Below are 11,158 nucleotides of genomic sequence, written 5' to 3' on the forward strand. Positions count from 1 at the left end.
TTGATCTTACATTTACATGCCTGCAAAACACTATGACAGATCCTCAATTTAATTTTTTAAATTATATCGTTTTCTTCTTTTCACCTATATAATGATAATAAAATTGTTTTCTGCTCTAAACTTTCCTAGGTATGACATTTACTATTATTATTATTATTATTATTATTATTTTATTATTACTTGATCTTCAAAATAACCTGGGACAGTACGCATGGAAGAGAGGCTAAGTGGCTTGCCCAAGGTCACATAGCTAGTTAGTGGCACCACCAAGGCTAGAATATAAATAGACCTCTTTACTCAACTGCCTATCTTAATGCAGATCTCTAATGCCAGAATTATGAATTACAAAGTATAGGAGAGCTGAGTCAGGGAGAGAATGTATCTCAGCCTTTTGAGGGCCAACAATATCTTGCTAGCACCCAAATCATCACTAAGCTCCCATGTTGAGAATTCATTTCCAACTGGAGTGCTCTATCCATGTGGCTTGGATAATGGTACTTTTTGTTTATCTGACTTCCCACAAGAACTGAATAAGTAAAGGGATGCTTATAAAGTACTTGAAGATCCCCAAGTCCTAAGTGCTGTGCTGATGATGTCAGCATCCATTGCAAGGTAGACTGTTCTATATCAAGCAATTATAAATACCAGTGGCATCTGTAATGTCTAACTACAGCAACTTACGGGTTCTATTCTTATCTTTGATTTTTACTTGTTTCTGGGCCAGTAATTTAGATTCCTACCCTTACCTTAATGCACTTTTTATAGTTTAATTTCCTTTTTGTGGTGCTGTTGCGGTTGGAATTTTTTAAAAAACAATATGATTCAATTGAAATCAGATTGCTGCTAAAGAAGTCAAACAGATCACAGAGGGGCCCAATCTGAAAACTCTGCCCTAGAGCCTGTGGTCATTCCACGGAGAATCACATAAACCCTTTGTTTCTACCTGAACGATTTGTCCCCAAGCCTCCTGAAAGTACACAGAATTTATTAGTATCACCCACAAAAGTTTTGTGGGTGGGATGCATCTTTCAGCTCCTATTTAGTCCTTCCTGATAATATTAACTCTACTTCTTTCCATGGTTAGGCCTGCCAAGATAGAAACACAGAGATACACATCTCTAAAGAAATCTGTTCACTGCAGACAAGGCCAGCCCACAATACTTATGAGGCAGGCTTAGTGCCTCCTTCCCAACAACTTCTCTGCTGAGTCCATAATAGCGTGTGACATTCCCAGGAAGAGTATCATTTTAAGGACCTCCAGGAAACAAGAGCCCTACACTGAGATGAAGGCATGTACTCTTATGGGAGTGAGGAAGGGTATGTAGCTAATCCCTTGGCCATTCACTTTCCTCAGCAGAGAATAAGACCTGAAAGAAATAGTGGGGATGCAAGCCCAATGAGTTTGACAAGTACAAGATGTTCACTGGGAACTTGGACAAGGTGGTAAACCTGTTGTTCGCCCTCTCAGGGCCCCTGGCCCAACTGGAGAACGTCCTTAATGGCTTTGGTGAAGATGCTAGTAATGAAGAAAGGAGCTCTCTTAACGAGAAGAAGAAGGTCCTGATGGGGCAGCATGAAGATGCCTGGGAGCTCAAGGAGAATCTGGACCAAAGGGAACCCATGATTGGTAGACATCCTGGCCAATTACCTTTCAGAGAATCAACTCCAGGATTACCAGCATTTTGTGAAAATGAAGTCAACACACCTCACTGAGCAGCAAAAGCCAGACGACAAGATCAAACTCGGCCAGGAGCAAGTTAAGTATCTGCTGGAGAATTTTCCCTCAGACTCGATTCCCAAGGCAGGGGCCCTGGAGCTACTCCCAAATCTCAAGTGAAATGACTCCTGTTGGGGGGTGTACTTTCAGTGGTATTTTCCCAACAGGAACCTCTCCACTTTAACCTCTTCTAAAATACCCAACCAAGAGATCACTCTTTTCAAACTATTTAATCTAAAAAATGTTTCAGCAAAAACAGTGCTTAAACTATATGGGTTTTTTAGGGGTTTTCTGGATAAAAGGAACATATTCTATCCAGGAAAAAGCCTGTTTTTCCCTTCTTACCCTTCATGATTGATCTTCTGAGAGCTTGAATGCTTCTGGGAACTTACCACTTTCTATTATTACCATGTTTCCCCAAAAATAAGACCCAGCCAGATAATCAGCTCTAATGCGTCTTTTGGAGCAAAAATTAATACAAGACCCGGTATCATATCATATCATATCATATCATATCATATCATATCATATCATGTTAAAGACCCAGTCTTATATTATAGTAAAATATGACCAGGTCTTATATTAATTTTTGCTCCAAAAGACACATTAGAGCTGATTGTCCAGCTAGGTCTTATTTTCGGGGAAACATGGTACATTAGCATAGAAAGAAAATTAATGAAACTGTGAGAACTGAGTAGAGGGTGTTTGATGGTGTAGTTTTTATCAGGCTGAGGCCACAGAGATCAGAATGTGTCACCCTAGTGGCCTCCTTTGACTGTGGGTCGTGTATCGTGACGATAGGTACAAGTACTCCTCAATGAACTGTCAGCAACATAAAACCTTAAAAAGAAACACACACAGAAGAAAACTGTAAAACCTTGAACATTGTTGTTAGTTATAGTTTTTAAAATGAAAAGGAGCATTATATTTGTGTGCTAACCACTTATTTGATTCTATTTCGTGGTGGACATAGACAATTATGTTTGAGCTTTATATCTTGTGAAAACCTTAATGAAATGAAGAATTCCAAAGATAGTAAAAAAAAAAAAAAAAAAAAAAGTGTAAGAAAGGGTAGGGTAACAGGACTGGGGATAATGAAAACCCCAGGACAAGGGGAACAGAAGGAAGAAAAAGAAAGGTCTAGAAGAAGGGGGCCACAATAAGTCCTGCCTCTTCCTACTACTCGCTTGACCTTAGGAAAATTGCTTTATCTCCATGAGTCTCATATTTGTTTCATCTGTAAAGTGGGAAATACACTAGAATCCACTTCATAGCATTTGTGTGTGTGTCAAGTGAACAACATAGAGGAAGCACATAGTAGAGAATTTGGGGGTTGGTGGGGTGTCCATGCCAGCTTTGGCAGTGATAACAGCACTATTGCTCAGACAGCCCCAGAACCCCACTCATCCAGTGGAAAGCAGTGGAGAAGATCAAAATAGAGAGGCAAGAGCATGGCAGGGACAAGCTCTGCTTCCATGACATTGCCCAGAGTGGTCTGTGGGGATATGCATATCTCAGTGATGAATAAATGAGTTAATGAGATCAGACGTGCTGTACACACACTGTGCTCATTTTTTTCTCTAAAGTTTTCACAAATGGACCAAGGCTTGTGAAGAAAGTTTCCTAATATCATTAGCAGTGTATGTCTTCCATGCCACACAATTAGTTGTTTAGAGGGAAAAAAAAGAGCTGTGAGACAATAAGGTAAAGCATGGATTAACAAGAGCGAAGTTTACATTATTTTCTTCGAGTAAAATACCTGCATTTATTGAACCACTTTACAAGATCCTTTCTCCAGGATCAAAATCTCTTGGGTCTTGAGTTGGAGATAGGGAGAGGGCGTGAGGAGAGGTGAGAATTCCTTTGAATTAAGATTATTGACAGAACAAGGCTATGTTTAATTGCTCTAGTTATTTTTGAATGAAGATCCTCACATATCTTTCAGGGATTCAGTAATGGTTACTAAGAACTTTCTGCATATATGCAGGTTTCGGGAGAATGCAAAAAAATTCAAAAGGCACAATGTCGTTTCTCCTCTCCTCCATCTTCTTTTTAAAAATCTCCCAGGGAGGAGACACAATAATATGTATCTATTCTACCGAAAAGGGACATTCTATCTTAACTTTTTCTGTCTTTATTCGAATCAAATTGTACTACTGTACTTTAAAATCGAGCAACAGGTTTCCGATACTCAATCTAACAATCTCAGTCTATTAATTAGTTTTCAAGACCCCCAAGCAATAAAAATCTAGTCGTTCAAGGTCACAGTTTGACTTATTTACAATTGACAAATAACTTGGCAAAGTCTACACTGAGCCACTGCATACAATAGAAAATATATTGTCATTCAAGTTAACAAAAGAATCTTTCTTTGCCATGTCACTACAATGGCCCTGCAAATGAACATCGCCTGAATAAAATCCTAACCACATTTTCACTCTCATTAACCACAGTAGGGTATCACACAATTTGCCTGGCTCCTGCTTAGACCACTGTGCACCATTTTAGTAGCAGCAGTTTGATGGGTTTTATGGCAGGTGATATATGGAGTGGGAGTTTCGGGAGTCGTAAACAGAAGGCACTGTGTATCACAATGTGGTTTAGGGATATAATGACTGTGTTGTAAAGCAAGGATGACAATACTGCACTAGGCTTGGGGTACTGAACCAATAGACCAAACAGCTCAACATAATTCAAGTAAGAGTGAAAAAATCCAAAGGAGGTGTGTGTGTGTGTGTGTGTGTGTGTGTGTGTGTAAGCCTTCTAGCTTTCATTAATGACTTCAGATGAATTTGAATAAGAACTACTAAAACTGAAATAAATCTGGATTCCCCCCAAAAAACAAAACATTTCTCTTTCTTTCTAGCACAGTCTTTTTCTGTGTCCTCTGTCCAACTCTTCACCATTTTCACTGTCAGAATAATCAAGTAAACAGCTAGTCCTGGTACAAGAAAAGGAGTAGTAGAAGTTTAGGGAGATGGAGACACAGAAGAAAAATAACGCCAAAATTAATTTTCTTTCCTTTCCAGGAGAACCCATCCCCTATGGCGGGAGGTCAAATTCAGTCTGACCTAATAGGTAACCGTCCTGTCCAGAGAGCAGGGAGATTTTGCGGGGTTTAGCAAGTCTCAGGATCCCTTCTGTTAACATCTCTGGGTGTCCAAGACACCACCCCCCAACCTCCACCAACTGTCTCTAAGTCACTTCCAGTCACTCCGCCCCAGAAAGCTGAGTCTGGTATTCTCCAAACAAAAAATGGCAACATGTGGCCTCCTTCAGAGAAAACTATGTTGAACCAACAAATGAGGACTAGTGGTTACTAACATGCTGTGTGGCCTTGGCCAACTCACAAAACCTCTCTGAGTCTTCATTTCCTTTTGCACACCACCCTATCTTACTGATCTCCTGTAGCGATCACCCAGGTATGGTTTGAAATTCTACACCAATATGCTAATATCTTTATCACCTTCATTGTCACCATCATCATTATCACAGTAGTATAATGTACTGGGATATTAATGTGTGTTTTTTCTCATTACATTTCCCCTTCCTTGGTTCCCAAAGAGAGCCAGGCTATTTGTGTTCCCTTACTTTAGCAAAGGATCATAAAGTCTAAAAGAAATTTCCCACAGAGAAGTCCCTTCTTTTATCCCTAAAAGTTTGAGCTCCTTGAGACATAGGAAAAGCAGCAAATGCTCTGAGTTGGGGGGTTCCCCAAGACTGAGAAGGGACTGGAGGGCAGTGAGACTCCAGAGCTCTGTTACAATACCCTGGGGAGGTAACAGGGCACCAAATGAGGCTGACCCCAGACAAGAGGACTCCCAGCCTTGGGAAAAACGTGTAGCTAAGGAAGCATCGCATTCACCAGACTTCAAGGAACCAATGCAGGTTAGGGTCTGCTCTGTACCCAGGGGGGACTAATGCCAGAGGGGCTTCAAGAAATGTCTTCATCACCGCACTCCGCCCCAAAATGAATGAGACTGAATTTCTCGTCTGAGCTAAATCAGATACAATGCGATTTATACAAAATAATGTTGCACGCCTGTCCTTGTGGCCTAAAGTTCAGATCTACTTTATTATCACCCTTAGATAACTATCAGGGTGGGAAGTATCCATTGTTTAAATCCTACAGTACCGCAGTGATACTCCTATCCCTGTTTATTTCACATTTGCAAATTACTCCTTCAAAGATTGGACACAATTAAGGACACTGAAAAAGAATATACCACCTCCCACAAAAAAAAAAAAAAAAAAACACAAAAAAAACATAAGAACAAAGGCTTGCTCCCACCTTCCCAAGGGGACTTGCCGGGGGAAGACACCTTCCTTTGGCATGCTGACATTCCAATGTACATTTTAAAATCTCCGTGGCATTGCCTCATGCACAATCACCTTTTATGTTTGCAGGACGAGAATGGAGACACGTCCCACTGCACCTCAGCCCATCCCCAGGCCGCACGTCCTGATACCAAATCCCAGCTGGGCACGTAGCCACGGCCTATGTAGAACTGCTGAGGCTGTCACTTCATTTCCTCCTTCCTTCTTAACAAGGAAATGACTGACCCACGTGTACCACGTACCTATTTATCAACAGATCATAAGCCCAGTCTTCTGAGATCTTGTGACAGGTCCCATTAGCTGTGAGCTACCCAATAATGTGTATAATCAGTTGTTAATGGCACTATGCTATTCCGTGATAACTGGGCCATTAGTGAGTGTCAGTGCAGTCCCCCACCTGACTTATATCTGGCTTCGGAGAAGCTGTACATTTCCATTACTAATGGCTTCCCTGCAGGTGAGAGGTGGGGTGGGTGTTCCTAAATCACCCCTTCTGGACATCTTATGTCCCTTTATGGTCTCTGTTTTGGACTCCTATAGTAAACAGGATTATAGGCACTCAGCTTATAAGGGAAAAAAAATATGTCATCTGAAAGGATAAACTAAGTCCAAAAGTAAAAGACAGGTCCCTCTAACCCTCAAGGAAATTTGAGGTAACTGACACTTTGGGGACAATCCTAAAATTCCAATTCCTACCAAAAGCCAGTCTTTTCAACACCATTCCACATACAAATTCCTTATAAGGACCCATGCATAGCTGTTCCTTGTGGCTGTGGAAAAACTTTAACACATTCATAGAGTTTAGTTTTACACACACACACACACACACACACACACTCTTCTTTTCAAATAAAAACGTCTCCAGCACTGAAGCTTGGGTTCAATTCTACATGCTTAGTCTAAGACCTCTTCAGTTTCCTTTATATGTGTTTCACATCCATTTTATTTAAGGGAACAGGAGGAAAAAGTACCAAAAGCCTCAAGCAAAAGGGAAAGTGCAAAACCATGTGGTGAGTTTTCCCTCCGTGCTCACTACAAAAATCCATGCCCGTCACCCAAACAGGACAATCTCAGCCCAAATTCAGACACTTCAGAAGTGTTCCCGGCTCGGACCGTCATAGGCCAGACTTTGATTTATTTGGGAAAGGAAAGTTTCACTGAACCTAGAAATCTGTCAACCGAATCCAGCCAATGCTCAAGTGATTTACATCCGCTCTACATCCCAGCACTGCCTATCAAAGGCCCTAGAGTTTTTACTGCTGCCTCCATAAAAAAGAAATTTAGCACTAAGGACTTGCCAAAGGGTCATCGCATGTTGTTGGAGGGAAATAAAGAATGAGATATTTGTAAAGTGCAGGCAGCAAGGATGAGGCTCAGCTTACATTCTCCCTCCAGTTCTGGCTGCCAAGAAATGGGGCCTGGGTCTATTCTTTCCGGAAAAGTCATTTCCTCAGAAGGACTGAGGAAACAGAGGGACTCCCAGGCCGTGGAAGGGAGGAGGATTCCCAAACCAGCTGAGTGTCCTAGGGGAAAGACAACAGCCTGGGTCCAAATTCACCCCCGAGTGAGAGGGCTTTGGTTTGGAATACCACAATATGGCAGAGGTGGGATGGAGGGGCCAAAGCTCTGACGGCGAATGGCCTAACACATCAAAGTACAGTGTTCAGAATCCTTTCCCAAGGAGAGGCACGTGAAGAGGCATCAGCTGTACCAACCCCAGTAGAAACCAGACATCCCAGCCCAATTGCCCAACAGTTAAACAGTAGATAAAATGAGAGTGTGGGGAATTATTCCTCTCTAGGCAGTGATCCATTCATTAGGCCAAAAAATGCATTAAGTGCCCACTCCATGCCACACACTGAGCTGAGGATGCAGAGATGAACCAAGCAGAATGCAGTCTCTGAATTCCTGAACTTGTTGGAGAGTAAAGACCCCATATTGTTTGAAAAGTCAGCTCCAGGAATGGAACCAATTAGGGGAAGATCTGAGCCATCTCCTGATAAGCTGACTCAGCTGTCAATGCCTCCCGATGAACCTGTACTGTTTATAATCCCACACCCTGATTCTGCCTACATCTCTGTCTGCTTATTAATGCACCTATTCATTCATTCACGCATGCACTTATTCAGTCAGCCAGTATTTATTGAGTACCTAGTATGTACTAAACATTCTGTGCTCTAGAGCAGGGGTGTCCAAACGGCAGCCCGTGGGCCAACTGCAGCCCGCAATCCATTGTTAATTGGCCCGCAGCAAATTCCAAAAATATATTTAGTTTACTTAAATAAACCAGGTGAGGCAATACGTACTTCACCTCGAGTGAGTAGCCCTGCTGTTTGTGTATTTTACCGCATATGGCCCTTGGTAAAAAACGTTGAAAAAAGTTTGGAACCCCTGCTCTAGAGATATAATGCTCAGCAAAACCGTACATGTGTTCGTGGAACTCACTAATAATCAATTGCAAATAAACGTGGAATTTCAATTGCAAAGGAAAGGAGACATTCATGATGTTCAATGATGGCTTAAAATGTGGAGGGAGGGTTGACCTGATCAGGGAATCAGGAAGAGTTCCCTGACTTCTGATTGGGAGGAAAAGAAGGTGTTGGGCAGAGAAGAGAAGGGCAGAGTGCTCCAGGCAGAGGCAACTGCAGTCACCAGAGCTGGTGCAATGTGGTGAGGCCACAGTTGCTGAAGCACAGCATGAAGGAGCGCCTGGAAGACAGGACTGCAGGAGGCTGGGGGAGTGTGGACTCTGGGAAATGCAACTCTGTCCTAACAACCACTGATAGCTTTTACAGGTTACCACACGGTCATATTAATTTTTAGAAAAAGTCCCTCTGGCTACAAGATGGAGAAGAGAGAAAAAGGAAGACAGCATAGAAGCAGAGAGCTCAGTTGGGAGTCTTTTACAGTCCAAGGGAAAGAGGACATGGGTTGGTGAAGGGTGGTGCTAGAGGTGGAAATGGGTGGGGGTGGGAGGAGGGAATGCATTAAGAGCAAAAGTATCTGGATTCACTATATGGGGTTAGGGGTTGTCAAGATGACCTCTAGGTTTTGGGTTTGCACAACTGGAAAGACAGCTGGCCAAACCACAGCTGGCACTGCGGTCTTCGTCTGTGCTCACCACCACTTCTCAGCTTGCCAGCCCCGTTTTCAAGCTGAGTATGGTCAGTTCCTCACCTTTAGCCTCATCAGTTATCTAGCTGATCTCAATCTCGACCTTCTGGACCAGGCTACCTGATGATTTCCTTCAGTGGTTCATCCGGCTTCATGTACCACGACACCTCCACACCTCTTGCTTAGTTCCTGTAAGCACAGCTCACCCCCACCTCAACTTCAACTAACCAGATCTCTCCAGTTCAAGCTGCTGCACACCCTGCCATGCTGCTTAAAACAAGGGGCAACATCCTCCCTCGTGGCTGTTTGCAGAGACTTATCCCTGATAGATAAAATTGTGCATTCATGGCTGGACACACAAAAAAGAGTCCACTCTCATGTATATAGTAATGAATTTCTAATGAGGTGATTCAATGAACTATTATTTACTGAACACAATATTATATACTTTAGGTAGTTCTAATGATTTAAACTTCACAATAACGCATGAGGAAGGCATTATGATTATTATCCCCATTTTACAGATGAGAAAACCGAGGTACAGAGAGCTTAAGTATTTATAATGAGTCCAAAGTCACAAGGATAATACGTGATTGCTGTGGTATTAACACAGGCAATCTGACTCTGAAGCTAGTTCTCTTGGCCACTACTCTCTAGCCCTGGGACAAATATTCAAATTGGGCTTGAAAGTACAGTTGACTCTACATGTGCACGGGCCCTCCCAAACTCACAACCCTGGTTATAGGTCTTAAATCCCCCTTGGCCTGGCATTATTACCATCATTACAAAACGGAAGGAGTCATCAAATAACCCCAAGAAAGTCTTCAGTGTGTAGAATCAAAAGTAGAGTGTCATTTGTTTCCAATGAATTTATACTGTCCTCAGGTATCAGCCTTCGCTATGTTATCTCTAATTCTCCTTGGGAAACTGGATTCAAGCAGTGACTATGAAATGATATAAGGCTGTTTGTCCCTCACACTAAATAACATCACATTGCTGCACATTCAATTTGGCTTATCTATTTATCGACCTCTCCCTCCCCCTCACCTGTTACTTCTCAGATTTGAAGGTTGCTACTCGTTCTATATCTCACAGCGTCGTTCCCTTCATAGAACTCACTGCTCTTAAACTGTTGTCCCCTCTGGAAAAATATGTGTGTTTTTTATTCTAGGAAGCAATATACTACTCTGAATAAGACGCAGTTGCCCTCTTTGTCTGCTGCCCTTTGTATATTGTATAACAAATCACGTCTAATCAGGGGTGAGTCTCCTCCACTTTGACAGAGTAAACTGCATGAGCTTGGGGATATCTATTCATTTTGCATATTAGATTACTGTTAATACTGATAACACTGTAAATATTTATTGTGCAATTTATAATACACTAGACTTCACAATGAGCACTTCACGGCCACTATCTGACTTAATCCTTGCATCAACCCTATCTGCTAGATAGCATTAATAGTATTTTACATGCGAGGAAACTGCAGTTTAGAAAGGCTTTCCCAAGGACACAAAGATCAAAAGTGGCAAAGCCAAGACCTGAACCCGGGTCTTTTTGGCTCCAATACCATTCACTTATCCACTATGTTAGACCGCGAGAAGACCATTTGAGAAGTCAGGGCCAACAGAAGCTTGTTAGAAATTCAGAATCTCAGGCTCTGCTCGCGACCTACTGCTTTTTCATAAGATCCTCAGATGACCTGTATAAGCACTGATGTTAGAGAAACACTGATCTATACCATTCCCCAGACTTCAAGCTTCCAGGGCCCTTCATTGCCTAAAATACATTGAAGAAATGGAGAAATAACCCCTAGAACACCACTGTCTTAAACTGGTGCCTAACCAGGGGGATCCATATAGCAGGAATTAGAAGAGTACATGCTGGATGAACTGAGAGTCTTTTCAGACCATCTTCATACATCACTGTGAACAGTCCCACACCTTTGTAGTTACCTTTCCAGTATCTCCAGCATCTCCATCCACACTT

General features: G+C 42.2%; 1 pseudogene; it reads left to right on the plus strand.

Moving 5' to 3' along the window:
* The window catches only part of LOC109437575 (protein Shroom3), a 140,442-nt pseudogene extending 138,541 nt beyond the window's left edge, over window positions 1-1,901 (plus strand).
* Window positions 1,902-11,158: the final 9,257 nt, after the last annotated feature.

The sequence above is a fragment of the Rhinolophus sinicus genome, linkage group LG05 (assembly GCF_036562045.2).
Source record: "Rhinolophus sinicus isolate RSC01 linkage group LG05, ASM3656204v1, whole genome shotgun sequence".
In the NCBI taxonomy this organism is placed as follows: domain Eukaryota; kingdom Metazoa; phylum Chordata; class Mammalia; order Chiroptera; family Rhinolophidae; genus Rhinolophus; species Rhinolophus sinicus.